General features: G+C 40.1%; 1 long non-coding RNA gene across 1 annotated transcript; it reads right to left on the reverse strand.

The window, feature by feature from the left end:
• Positions 1 to 3904: 3904 nt before the first annotated feature.
• On the reverse strand, positions 3905 to 9283 carry LOC137473376 (uncharacterized). The gene is made up of 3 exons (XR_010998737.1): positions 9067 to 9283; positions 5215 to 5289; positions 3905 to 4043 (listed from the first exon to the last, which is right to left on the reverse strand). It is a non-coding gene; the product is annotated as an uncharacterized lncRNA (long non-coding RNA).
• Positions 9284 to 14868: the final 5585 nt, after the last annotated feature.

A 14868-nucleotide genomic window follows, 5' to 3' on the forward strand; every position in this document is an offset into this window, starting at 1 on the left:
GTCTGTTTAACAGGTTAGATCTATTGTGACAAACACCACATCTCAGCAAAGCCACAGGAGGATAATTGTCAACAGCTGGAACTAGTGCCGAACCCTGGATTAATCAGTTGTTAGAAGATGTCTGCTAGTATTTCTCCAGTTACCACTGGTGATGACGACTTTACCACAGATCTTGCAGAGCTGCCATGCCCAGGGCAAGGTTTCTCATGACCCAGCTCTTCTGGGCACCTGCCTCAGCATGAGGTGCCTTCACATGCCACAGTCCCCCTCCTTGCAACACTTGAGTGTTATATTCACCAGACAGAGCGAGAGCAGAGATTGACTGTAAACATCCAGGCACAAAAACAGACCCAGTGGTCAATCAAGAGATGCTGCACACTGAGAAATGCAGATTCATAGAATAGTTTCGGTTTGAAGGGACCTTTAGAGGTGCCATTAGCAGGGACATCTTCAACCAGCCCCTTGAATGTTTCCTGGTGATTCCTCACCTCTCTGGGTAACCTGTTCCAGTGCTGTACCAACCCTCATTGCAAAAGACTCTTTTCTTATATGTAATCTAAACCAACCACCTTTTAATTTATTTAAACAGTCAGCTTTGACCTAAGCCTTCACCAAGGTCATCTTTACTTCATTGCAGCTGTATTTCTGGAAACACAGAAAGTGTCAAAGGTGTTTCACACACAACAGACTGTTCATATATGCTGCTTCCTAAGGCACACAGGTCTGACAACAGCCTGACCAGCTCCTTGGAAGTCTCTGAACACTGAGTTTAGCAAAGCAGGCTAAATTCAGTTACAGACTACTATTTATAATGGCAAAGGGAGCAGAATTGCATTGAAAAGCTCCTCCAGGCTTCAGATTCAGTAGGATGGGAGTGAGCTTGACACTCCCCTTGTCTCACAGTCACATCAGGAATCTCAGTCCTCTGTCTGTCCACTAATGGCTGCTGATGATACACTTATGGCTACTGATGCTATGATCACTGAAGAGCAAAAAACAAGGTGAGTATATCATGATTATTAAAAAACTATAACCAAAACAACAAAAACTGGAAGAAAGAAAAAAATTCAATGAAAGCTAAACACATGGCCAGTGAACTGGTACATTCTAGCTTTAAAAAGGAAAAAAAAAAACAAACAAACAAACAAAAAAAAAAAAAAAAAAAAAAAAAAAAAAACCAAAAACAAAACCCAGAAATCCCTTTCCAGATGTGCTGTAGGACCAAAAGACTGTCAAAGTCTGATGGGTAATCCACAGTCACATGTTCATTTTGGGATGGAAGAGAGGAAATGTGTTTTAAGCTGTCAAATAACCAACAGTGAAATAAAAAGTGGGAAAATAATCATATGCTAAGGAGCAAAATGGTTTTTTTCAGCAATTCATATTTTTCACTAGTTTGAAAATAGCCAGAAAGTCGATCCAGGAATTATTCTTGGGACTGTTATAAGCTGCTGTGCAAACACTCAATGCCATCCAGCTGAGTTTCTGACAAGTCTAAAAAGTCTCACATATTTCACATGGCAGCTGAAATATTTTAATTGTAAAGAAAAACAAAGTGTTTGCATGGATCAGGCCAGCTAAGTGTGAATGAAACAACTGTAAAAACTTTAGGCCTTGGAAAAATTCAAGAAGTTCCTTAGTCAAGTGCTTCTTAGGTAGGGTTAAGTCATCATGGATAAGCAACAGTTTTTCAAATACTGAACTTCCACAGTATAATTGAAGCTTTAGGATATGAATGCAGTCAGTTAACATCAAGGTATGGGTCAGACTTAATAATAGAATTAGAATACAAATTGTTACAGTTTTCAAGGGACAAAGAAGACCCAACAATGCTTGTCTAGGACACATCTTATGCACAGGTCACTCACTAGCAAAAATGTAAATCTGTACAAGCTTGACTCTTTACTTCTCCTTCCCCACTAACAGAGCATATGCCAATGGCAGTGATTAATTGGGCATATGTCTTTTCTTTCTCCTTCACCTCTGCCAAGCCTAGAGAAGTTTTGCTTGCTTTCATTCTGAGAGTGAGAAGCTGAAGGTACCTGAGGTGGTGGTTCCTATATGAACAGGGGCTTCAGCATAATTCCTACCCCCTTCTCCAAACCCCTTCCCTCACCGAGGCTGATATCCCTCCTAATCCTTTTTCCACCAGTAGTAATGAGTTACCGGGACTCAGACACACTTTTCATCCCAGGCTTACCCAGAATCTTTCCCATGGAAAGAACAACCCAGTTGAGACCCACACCCAGTCTCATTCCTCAGTCGAAGACATTCATTTTCTCAGGTACAGCAAAGGATTTTTAGCCATATAGAGCCAGGGCTTATAATCTTCATGGCCCTGGAAGCTCCTGCCTCCCAGGGAGAGGATCCTCGGCATCAAGGCACAGCCAAGGAATGTTATCTCTGCTGGAGACACAAAATGGCAGGGCAAGAAATGCATCTGTCAAATGACCTGAGGGAGGAATTCAACTTCATAATGCTCTGGGGAGACACTCACCTTGGGCACAGAAATCTGGGCTCTTAGTTACCACTCTTAGCACTGCTGGAGCTGTGCCCTCTGGAAAGGCTGTTTTAACTGGAAAGGAAATAGACCTGTCCTAGAACTGGGATCTCAGATTAACATTTTGCTATACCACCAATATTGCAAACTTACTCAAAATACAATATCTTTTACTTTCAACACTCAGTTTAAAAACACTTTTCATGATACCAGTGTTTTCCACAGGAAAAACATTCTGATTTTTTACTAACTCACAAGTTTTTTCTCTGGCCTCATTCAATCACAGAGTTTTCTCCAACAGCTTATGGAAAAACCCTAAAAGTCACAACTTTTACTGTCAAAGTCATGGCAGTGACAGTCACACAGATTTTGTTGTGGTTTTGTTATCTTCTATATTGAAGTTTTTCCATTTCTGGTCAAAGGTGACTTATTTCTATAAATAGAAACATTTTCACACTTTAAATGCTTAAAACAAAATCCTTTTGTGTAAAAAGCCAGCCTAGAGGATTTCATCCTGGCAGCAGAATGAATCAGTCCTACCAATGCTTAGACAAATAATGAGGTTTAAAAAAGAACCCCAAATTTGGTATTGGCTCCCTATTTCAGACATTCTTTTTAAAAGAGGCACAGAAATAAGGCCCTTATAGGTCTTCAGTTGCTATATGACAAAGGATGGAAAAATATGCTTGGATGTAAAGCAGCTATGACCCACACGTCCTTGAAGAGCCAGAGGGACAGCTGTTACAATCCAGAAAAAATACATGTTAGGCAATCACTGTGCTACTGCCCGGAACACTTAGCAGAAAGTGCTGTGCCCTGTTAAGTGCTGGCTCCAGGGGCACCAGCCCAGCCCCTAACACAGCTCTGATGGTCCCTGCTGACACAGTGACAGGGTCTCTGTGTGTGCTCCAGGCGAAGCTCTGCCCTGTTCCTTGGCTTTGCAGAGCACAGCGAGGGAAGCACGTGTGGTGTGACCTTTGGGAGCTCAGCCCTGCCCTCACCCTTTCAGTGATCAGACACCAGTTCCAGCTCTGCAGGAACCTTCAGTGTGAACCATTCCCACCAGCCACCTTCTAAACCAGGAGAATTAAAATCCAGGTTCCACTGAAATGATGGGCATGAGATGGCAATGTGTTTCAGAAGATCTCAGGAGATACTGTGATGTAAAAAAACCCCCATAATTTCTTCAGCCATTTCAGGCCAAATAATCCTATGGTTTGAATGGCTCCTCAGATGACATCACCCTAAAACACCGTCTGAACCAGAAGAAAAATTGAAACTCAATCTACAGACTTGTTTAAAAATTTGGCTTGAGTCTTGACTTGAATATTCTCAAGACTCAGGGACAAATACCAAAACCATTGTTGATTCTTACCTCAGAAAACATAAGCAACAGTGTTCCAGTAACTGAATTAGATGCATAGTAGCACATTCATCCTGAGATGAGAAGAATTGCATCTCTGCTAGAAAAAGAAGCCATCACTACCACCTTCTGGATGACAATCTCACATGTGAATCTTAGACTGGTTTTCAAATGCAGGTGCTAAAAGTAAAGGAAAATAAACCCAAATTGTCTAATCTTTCTTTCAAATGGGATCTTCTCTGACTTTTTATCTTCAAAAATTTCAATTCTGTTCCAGAATAAAAGAAGGAAACAATATTTGAAAGCAAAACCTCAGAAAAAGATTTCATACTTATATTCACTGGGTTTTACTCCAGAAGAAATAACAAAAAAAAGTTAATAAAAACCCTGTTCTTCCCTTCACCAAACATTCTCTGGTCTAAAATTCCCTCTCTTTCAGACTCAGATAATTTCTCGGCTTTCCTGGTCTAATGCCACATGAGTTCCTGTAATCCCTCTCCCATCTGGTACAGAAGTCATCAGGGGGCACTTACATTCCTCGTCAAAACAAGTATTATTAAAAAAAAAAAAATCCAGCACTTCACTAAAATGAAACATTTCAGACAAAACCCCTTTGCCTGAGAGCAGGGCATACAAATGAGGAGACTTGATGAGCACCACAAAAGAAGCTGGAGAGGGACTCAGGAGTCTGGGCTTCTTTGACCGCCTGGTGTCCCCCTTCCCTTTGCAGCAGGTACTCACTCCCACAAGTAGCTTCTTTCCCACATTCCTCACAGAAGCTATAACACAAATGTACACGGTTCCTGAAAAGGAAACTAAGTTTTTGCTTGGTCTAGAAACCATTAACAAAGAAAGCTTTGAAATGAAGGGGTTTTTTTCCCAAACATATAGGGAGTAAGCGATAGCCAGAATGTAAAAACAACCATCTGCTCTAGGGACTTTCAGGAATGGATACTTTTCCCCAAAGTTTCTGCTCAAAACTGCAGGGTAGAGAGAGAATCAGACAGAATAAGATATTAAAACAGCAGAGTAAAAGGACATTTTTGTCAGGGGATGTGGTAAACTACATAGGACAACTTAAGGGACTATTTAATGTATGACTGAAAGAGGTTTTGTATTTCTTCTAAACATTTTAAATAGTGAGGGTTTTTTTTTTTAACCACAATTGTATTTATAAGTACTACAGTAAATTTTGCATTAGAACTATAGACAGGTCAGATCACACACACTCAATTTCTCAGAGTGCCTGCATGTGTGTGCATACATGCACACACTTGGATAAAAATTTGATTTAAATCAAAAAATATTTCACAATATAGGGAACAGTCCTCGTTGCTGAAGTTAACTGTACCATTACTGATCATTTATTCTGGCAGCTGCAATTTTGAACTCTCCATCCAACTGCTCAGCTCAGGAGAAGGCTGGCCTACAGAAAAAAGCATTTTTTCTTTCTTTCAGACGCATAAAGGGGTGTTAGATTTTAAAGTAAGCTTTCCTACAGTTAAGCTCATGAAATATAGCTGCATATTACAACAGATAAACAGTATTAAATAAATTCTTGAGTTTTCTTATTCTTGTTAAGCTTTTCCCAATAGTCCCAAATATTCTCCCTACCTTTGTCCCAAATGACACAAAGAATAAGAACTAATGTTTCTTTGTCAGAGCTACACTCTGGCAACAAGGCACATGACTTTGAGGTTTAAGCACTTCAGCAACAGCTATGCTTCTATCCAAACTAATTAATAGGTTAAAACAAAGGACTAGAACCAAAAATTCAGAGATAGGGAAAAAAAATCTAGTTAGGCCATCCATTCTCTCTTGCCAGCTCCATGAGTCAGAACAGCATATTGCTATTCAAGGAATGACTGGAACCATTCACTTGGAAACAAGAAGCAATCCAATTTGCTTCGGAGGAATCAAAGCAGCCTATAGCACCTTCTGTCAGGCAGAGAGCATAGGTTTGTGAGCTTTCAGGTATGTTTAGAATTACAGTATTTGTCCAGCCACACCATTAAGTTCAGTGTTGCAGCTCTGCCAGGAAAGAGCAGCTAATGCTGAGGAAACAAATGAGACACCTTATTCAGCATCACAGCCACAGTGTAGCTTTAGAAGTCAAGGAGTCAAGTTCCTGTGCTCAAATGGCAAGATTTGCCATAGCTGTTTTGTTATTATTAAATTAAAAAATTAAATCCAAAGTTCACTTCATCCATCTCAGACTTGTAGAGCTGAATGTTGGCAATACACAGGAGAAATATTAAGTTGCTTCTCAGCAAATGCTGTTGATACAAATACAATGCAAATAGTTTTATTATTCTTCCTGTCAGTTTCTCTTTCAGCCTTTGGTCCTGAGTAACAAATCGCTTTTCTTAAGTCACGGAACATCTTCTACTGTTATATCACAAGCTTCATTTTGGCTTATCTATTTGTGTTACGATAGTGAGAACAGAAGTTCGTTTGCAACACTGATATTCACACATGCATTAAAAAAACACCTATATTGTATTTTCTAAGCAGAGCTATTTCTGGGCACAAATCACCAGGATTTGGCCTTTACTTTGAGAGAATTGGCCCTTCTTGTTCTATGTCCTTCACTGGGTTCACTTTTTAAAATTCTGCCCAACACAGAGCTGTACTCTGCAAGTCACAGAATCAATTCTATTGGAAAAAACCTTTGAGATTACCAAGTCCAACAAACACCACCTTGTGAATTAGACCACAGCACTAAGTGCCACATCCGGTCATTCCTTAAACATCTCCAGGGATGGTAACTCCCCCGTCTCCCTGGGTAGTCAATTCCAATGTCTCATCACCCTTTCTGTTAAGAATTTCTTCCTTATATCTAACCTAACTTCCCCTGGCACAGCTGGACTGTGTCCTCTTGTTCTTTCACTGGTTGCCTGGCGAAAGAGACCAATGGCCACCTGGCTACACTCTCCTTTCAGGGAGTTGTAGAGAGGGATAGAGCCTCTCTTTGAGCCTCCTCTTCTCCAGGCTAAACACCCCAGCTCCCTCAGCCACTCCTGATAGGACTTGTGCCCCAGACTCTTCACCAGCTTTGTTGCCCTTCCCGGGACATGCTCCAGCACCTCAATGTCCTTCCTGAATGGAAGCACCCTGAACTGGACACAGGACTTGAGATCTCACTAGTGCTCACAACAGGGGAGGAATCACTTCCCTGGTCCTGCTGATAGTTCCTGGTACAGGCCAGGATGCCATCAGCTTTCTTGGTCATCTGGGCACACGAATCAGCATCCTGAATAGGCCAAAGTCTGCTCTCTCCAGCTGAGGCCCTATCTTCTCCCTTTTCTTGTTTCTTTCAGCACCTCTTGCTTCAGACTTCCCTGACCCTGATTTGGTGTAACGGGAACATGGCACAACACACAGGGCGGCACCGGGCTAAACTGTGCAGCCTCAATTTTAGCTGTGTACTGACTTGTTTTTATTCCAGTTATGAGGCCCCACTGAAGGCACGACATGTTCATTACCATTGTAGCACTTTATAAACAAAACATCAATCAAAGGATTAACTACATAAACATCTTGTTAAATTTGCTGTCACTATTTCCTTGTGATCTGATGATAGCTGCATAACTTATTGCTAATAGCAATTATTAGACTTAACAGTTTTGGCTTGTATAAGATTTCTATGTCCACTTCCTGGCATTACTGTTTCCCTGCTTCCTGATCACCACTGACTTTGCGTTACCTAGAGAACCTCGTGCTTCCTCCAGAGAATTTTGTAACCTCTTATCTGATCCCACAGCTTCTCTACAGCCACCTAATTGAAGTGGTCACCTCTGCACAGGAAACATAAGGTTGAATTGATATAATATTCTTCTGAACATGATAATTCTGAGTCAAGCCAACCATCTTATCATGCAGGGAAGGTGCATCTCAGGTAGAATTGAAAAGAAGAATTAAAGTCAAAGAAGAAGAGTTGAAGGCATCTTTTTTTTTCCTTTGTGGTGCAACAATTACAGCCACTGATCTGGTTTAATAGTCATCTCATTTAACAGATTTACTACAGTCAAAACTCTGAATACTTAGAACTTCTTTTTGATTTAGAAAATGTGATGATTAATAATTATTTTTGTTTAAAAGAGGTGACTTAGCACCCTTAACAACCAGGGTGTCAGCAAACTCCTAATTCTAGTTTTACAAATGCTGCTCCACAAATATCTTCCAAAAAACTTTTGGCTCCAAGGTATGAGAAATATGTACACAGGAAACATATCCTGAGGTTTAGATTTAGTTTCCAAAATCATAATTTTTGGATGCTTATACTGAGAGATAAATTTCTTGGTTAAGGTTAACTGAAGTTAAAAAACACTCTACTAAATTTTCACTGGTCTGGAGAAAAAAGGATATTTGGTAGATTTTAGAAAGAAGTATAGAAGCAGAATTTCTGAGGGTGAGCATGCTAGCTAGTGCCTGTCCTTCACATTTTGTAGGAAGCAAAGTATTCACAAAAAGAGACCAATAGTTTCCATCAGTTTATGGAATCTGTAAGTTTACCATATAGATTTATTTTGTACCTTTTTCAGAATGACAGTAAGTTTGATTAAACCAAAGAAGTATCCATACATAAAATTTTAATGTTAACTAAACCAAAAAATTGCTGAAAACTTCAGGGAAAAGGAAGCTTTTTGAGATTTTCCCCTACCGGGCTAGGAGTGGTGAAACCTTGCCCACAGAAGAGAGGTGGAAATATTTTTATAACTGCTTGTGCTTGTATTTCCCTGGATTATTCATACACTGCAAGGATGAATGCAGTAACACTTGCAAGTTACTCAGCTGCTACGGTGTTGCAAGCTATATGAGGTAATAGAGAAATATTTCATTCATTTCCAGGGACCAGCTCACTGACCCTTTTCCAGCAGCACTGTAAACTTGTAAAACTGATGGATCAGTTTCCCAAGAGTCTTTATTACCAAGACTTCTGACTTCTCAGCAACAGGAACAGCCTTGTAAAACTTGTAGTAAAAGCCAGATTTCTCAAAATCTGCTAGCCTATATTAGCTAACAGATTTACATGATGCTTCAAACCCTCAGGATTCTTGCTTAGTATAAAGAACAAGGAAAGTCTGCTACCAAAGCTAGTGCTATTTGTTTGTCAGGTCTACCATGACAAACATATATCTTCATAAATATGTACTCTATATTCATAAAATGGTGTTACACTCACCTACTGCTTTGCACTCACCCATAGCTCAAAACAGGAACACAGAGCAGCAAGACTCAGCTGAATAAAATGGAACTGTGATGATTTCACTGGGCTATGGAGAACTGCTGAAATTTGATAAACCTGTGAAAAGTGCAGAGATAATGAGTTATAGAGCACTGGCTTCTCCCATAGTAAACTGTCTGCCACATTTTGATCTTAAAATAGTGCCACTATTCCAGAGGGACATTTCACAACAGAATTGACACCTTACCCACCCTATGGTCCACCCTTCAGAAATGATACTTAGCTAGCTAACAGATATCCCCCCCTAGCAGCGGGGCTCCTGCAGAAGTTTACATCCCAGCGTCAGTGCCACATTTTTGTCCCCCACTGCCAAAATGCCATCCAGCCCCACATTAAAATACTGCTGGTAAATCAAAGATAGGATCACTAGAAGTTTAATGTATCTACACATTATTAACATGCAAGAAAATATTTAAATGGATTAATTTTTACCACCATATTTGATTGTGTGAGAACTGTTTCGCTTTGACTTGCCTATTTAAGAACTCCCTCAAGCAGTCTTCTAAAAGACAGATATTTCCTTTACTTAACATGTTGCTCATTTTCACATTTCCTATCCTAGCAAAAACAAAAAAAAATTAAAACATTTTATTCTGCTTCTTTGTTATACCTTAGTTAACAATGCAACGAAAAAAATATCAGTGTGATATTGCAGAGATGTTTAATATAATCAACATTCAAAGTTTTGCTAAAGTCAAGTACTGAGCAAAGGACTGAATACATCCTCAATGTATCACACAGAACTAACCAAGAGCTCCTGATTTTCCAGGGAAGCACAGATTTTATGGAAAGTTTACTGTAGTAGACTAGAATATTTTAAAAAAACCAAACCCCCTATTTCACTTCAGGTTGGCTTGTACAGAAATTAGTGTAATTAATTGTCCTGAGTTGTCTGACATGACTTAATTTCTAGCAGTTAACAAACCAGAAAACTACCTTTCCCTCTGACTCGGAGAGATTATACTAACTCCCATTCTCATCCAGGGATGACATAATGAGTATTTATCTCGTGGGAAATACTGAACTGCTTGCTGTGTGGGAGTCACAGAAAATAAGGCGATTCATTAAAAAATTATTGGCAAGGAAAGAACAGCGATAAGACTTTCTTTCTGAAAGAATGCTTCTCCCCTTGGCCACCCCTCCAAGGCACTGAAAATGGGAAAATCTGGGTGAGTAGAGAAGTTAAAAAGTGCCCTTCAGTAATTCAAGTCATGTGTGTTTTACAAAACTTTGAAGTATGAAAATACCTTGTTGATGTTGAAAATGCTTCTACATTGGCAAATTCCTGGTCTTTTAGAACTTGGATTCCCAGGAAAAAGCCTTGAAACATGAGGATTTTATACCAGCAAAGCTCCGCGTGCAAATACTGGACTTCCTTGTACAGGGGCAAATTCTAAATCCTGCTAAACTCTCATAACAGCCCCCTTCAATCTGAGAGATTTCTGTAGTATGCATCAGGTGAGTGTAATTATTACTCTCCTAGAAATTCTTCTGTTAACATTTTCTGCTTGTACTTTAAGGTAAAGAACATTTCCTTACCCAGGCCACTACTCAATTATACAACTGCAGTTTTCTGGAGCTGAGATGTCCCTATTGGTCTACAAGTCAAAGAAGTCTTTTAAATACAATTATCAACTACATCCTGATTGTGCAAACATAAGTCCATGGGGAACCAGGTGGATGCAAAACATCCCCCTGGCAGAGAAGTCTTGCCCTCTTAAATTCATCTTTCCCAGGCTGACTGCATGGAAAGCTCCATGGAGAAAATAAAACCAAGCCATGCCACAGAGCAAAAGCAGCCGAGTATCTTGAATTTCTTTGGACCTGCTGTTTACGGTAATGATTTAAACCCAAGAAATTTGTGATTCCACTGATGTCTAATACTTCTGCAAAGAACACTCATTGGTTTAACCTCAAAGGGACAATGAATGCCCCATCCCAGCTCAGCAAAAACTTATGTGATCAAAAGGTACAGAACCCATTGAATTATTTGCAGTCCTATTTTCCTCCCCAAGATATAAATCTGGCCACATCAAAGCAACCACATCCCTGGTGCACTGATGACCCTACTAAGACTGAGCTGTCGCTCATGTACCACTAAGTCAAACCTGTCAAACTGCTCTGTGACCACTAAGCTAAGACCAAATTACTTCACCAGTGGCCCCTGGGCTCTAACAAGCGGAAAATAACATTGATCTTAATCAGATCAGACACCAGCTTCTTTCAACTCTATCTCAAAGTCTATTTGATTTCATGCTTCATTATAAAATCCATTAATTGTTTCATTGCCTAGTTATTTTATGTGCTTCTTATGGAATATATTCTGTTGATATTCAAAAGATAGCAGGCACTCAGGATATTTTGTATTAGCCACACACAGTAAGAATGGAAAATAGCATTATTTTTAAGAGATGCAGCACATGTAAACCAGTGCCATGAATGAGTTCACCAGACCATCCAAAGCAGTGTGATCAATTGTACCAGCCAGGGGGCCTTTCCTTAGTGCCTAAAAGCCCTGCTTTCACAGGGCCTTCACAACCTGTGACAAGGAGACAAGTGCCATCCACAAATCCATCCTCAGCATCACCTTTTGCCAGTGCATAAGCACTTCCCAGCACAAGAGCTCAATCTCCTCAGAGGTGAAAGCAGAACCATCTTCAGAGCAGTGAGGTATTCTGGAAACTGAAACTAAGCATGGAACACCAAATTAATGAGTGCAGACATTACCATGCTGGACATGTGGAAAAGTTAGGCCACGATGAGGTTCTTTTGTGGCTGTGCAATAATGATTTAATTTTCCACACAATTCATAAATGTGAGTGGATGCTAATGGAAAATTTAATCATTCACTCAAGCATGAGTTTCCTAAGGAGGGTGATTTTTAAGGAAGTTATTTATAGTTTATTCTATCAAGCTTTTCATTTACATGTAGATTCAGTAAAGCACTTATCCATGATGCATCTAAGTTCGAGATGCAGCTCCATGAATATATAATTAAAAACATTCATTGCAAACAAATGGGACTCTAACATTAGCAACGAGGGAAAGAAGTTAAGATTCAACCCTACAAAAATATGCATATATCTTTCCCCCTGCAGAGAGTATTTGCAAGAGATGTGGTCTGGAAAACTGCTTTCTTCTTTTTATATTAACTTTTGTCCCAGTTGCCATGGACATAGTCCAAAGAGTAGTTTGCCTTAGCCCTCCTGATTAAGTGCTCCTATAACAAATACTTGATTTTTTAACTTGGATTTAATTATGTATAGTTTTATCCAATATTCCTTACATTCGTTCCTTGATAATCTGTCATGTTCTCTTCTTCTGTGATTTATAAATATTCTTTGGCAATGGCACAATGACATTAACTTTGCCCTACTTTTGACAATAACTGGTGACAGAAGCCTGTCCTGCAGCTCTTTTGAAATCACTCTTTATTCATACCCAAGCTGTAGAAGCTGCAGTCAGAGCTGAGCTTCAAACAGAGCACAGTATCCCACTCTTGACCCTGATCACCACTAATTCTTTCAAAGAACATTCACCAGGACTTAAAAGAGGCAGATATGGATCTGATTCCCCTTTTAATTCAGAGTAGATTTAGGTCTCCTCTCACATTATTATCTTGTTTACTTGATATGACATCAGCTTTTGATGGTTGAATAATTTCTAAATGCAGAAACTGTTTTTTGGAGTCCTACCTAAACATCCAACCACGCTTGGGCATTCCCAAAGGCATCCCACTGCCTTTGTCAGGCAGGACATCTGCCAGTCAATCTGACCAGCCCCACGGACCTGGCTTCAGTCTGGTAAGTACCCTGCCAACCAGGGGAATGGCTGGAACTACAAGTGACCGACTGGCTTTCAGCAAGCCAAGTAATATTTACCCAGAACACAAGTATTCAAGGCAGAAATATTAGTCTCAAATCAGTTTACAGTATCTTATGTTTTAGGTGTTTATATTTTAGGTGCTTTACACAGAGGCAGCTGAAGTCCATAGTGTTTTGCAACCTCCCTGATAAGTCTGTGTCTGTTGGTCAGGGTCTCATTTCTATCTATTCCTGGAAAGTGATCCTGACATAAATGCTCCATTTCTTGTAGCTTTTTCACTACTACTCTGTTGTCCAGTGCCAGCACAAGGCCCCAGAAGCTGCATTTACCTGCTTTGCTTACCTGAGAGAATTTGCCTTAATCCAACCTGTCAGACCACTGAAAACCTCAAGTGTGTAAGATGAGGTCATGTGGAAGAAAACCTCTTGCAGCAGGTATGTCCCTGTCCACGTGAGGAGCACGCTGCGGTGCCTGAGTGCTGCCAGCCTGCCTTCCAGGGACACCAGCTCACATCCAGCCTCTGTCCTGACTCTCCAAGGGGCCTGGCATGTTTGGCATGTTGACTAGAGCCCTACCTACCATGTAGGAGTGATATATCAGTAGTGGGAGGCAGGAACAGTGTAGTAAATGCCAGATGGAAAACATTGGAAAACATAGTCTGAAATAACTGGTCTTACTCTGAACACCTGAGGCAAGATAAGCCAATTTGGCAGGTCCTTAGATTCTGCAAGATGAAAACTATTCTTCTGGAATGAGGATAAGTAAACATTTGGACTCACCAAATTGCTGATAGCTTCCATTGAGTTAGGAGGGATTTTTTAAGTTTCTTGTTTTAATCTATGTGATATTAGAAGAAATTTTAATTTAAATATCAATTTCCAATATTTCTCTGAGGCACAGAGGTCTAACATAGCTGGATTACTTACTCACCATTCTTTGATCTCTTTGCTTGATCAGTACTTATCTCTAGAAAGAAGTTAAAATGTTTCTTCTGGTAAATCTATTTACAACACCACTTTAACGAACTTTCATCAGGCTGAATATACACAGCACTCATAAGCTGAGAATCACATTTCCTCATGTGTATTATCCATAATATTGTGCAAATTTGTTTCCAGGCTCCTGCCCTCACTATTTTGGAATCAAAGATTGATTCAGGACTCACTAAATAACTCTCCCACCCTGTGACTGGGAAGAGAGTCACCAATTTCAAACTGAGAGAAAAGGCCACTTTCAGGACTGTGCCCAATAGGGAAGAGGAGGAAAAAAAAAGCTATGAGTCATAATGCCAGTGATTTTAACATTGATGAACTGTCTTCTCTATTTAATTTATGAAAAATTAACATCGCCATTAGGCACTGCAAGGATGGAATGTAGGAATAAGTGGGTTAAATCCAACTTAATCATGATGAGGCCATATTGTTTCCACATTTCTGTTGTGTAGTATTTGAAAGTCTTATGCTGAGTGCTGAGAGCTCATATCAAGCGCTACAGAAAAGGAGATTGTACATCAGCTTCCTGGAATAAGTCCTACATTTGCATAATTTACTTAGGTATTCCAACTTTGCCCAGAGAACAGCCTAAGTCCACAAACAGTTTAAGACTGTTGCTTCTAGTGAGTGTGCATGTACCTTCACCAGTTCCAGTTACAGTTCTGGGCAACCCAGTGTAAGAAAGACGTGGACTTACTGGAGTGGGACCAGCCCAAGGTCGCAAAAGCATCTAAGGGACAGGAACATCTGTCACATGTGGAGAGGAAGAAAGAGCTGGGACTGGTCAGCCTGGAGGAGAAACAGTGGATATACAGCAAAGCACATGAAATTCCATCTTCAGTATTCTATCAAGGATACACCATTTAAACTCTAAAGGTGGTAAACCACAGAAACAGGTTGTGCAGCTATTAAAAATCCAACTGAACATAGGCCTGAGCTG

The sequence above is a fragment of the Anomalospiza imberbis genome, chromosome 4 (assembly GCF_031753505.1).
Source record: "Anomalospiza imberbis isolate Cuckoo-Finch-1a 21T00152 chromosome 4, ASM3175350v1, whole genome shotgun sequence".
NCBI classification, from domain to species: domain Eukaryota; kingdom Metazoa; phylum Chordata; class Aves; order Passeriformes; family Viduidae; genus Anomalospiza; species Anomalospiza imberbis.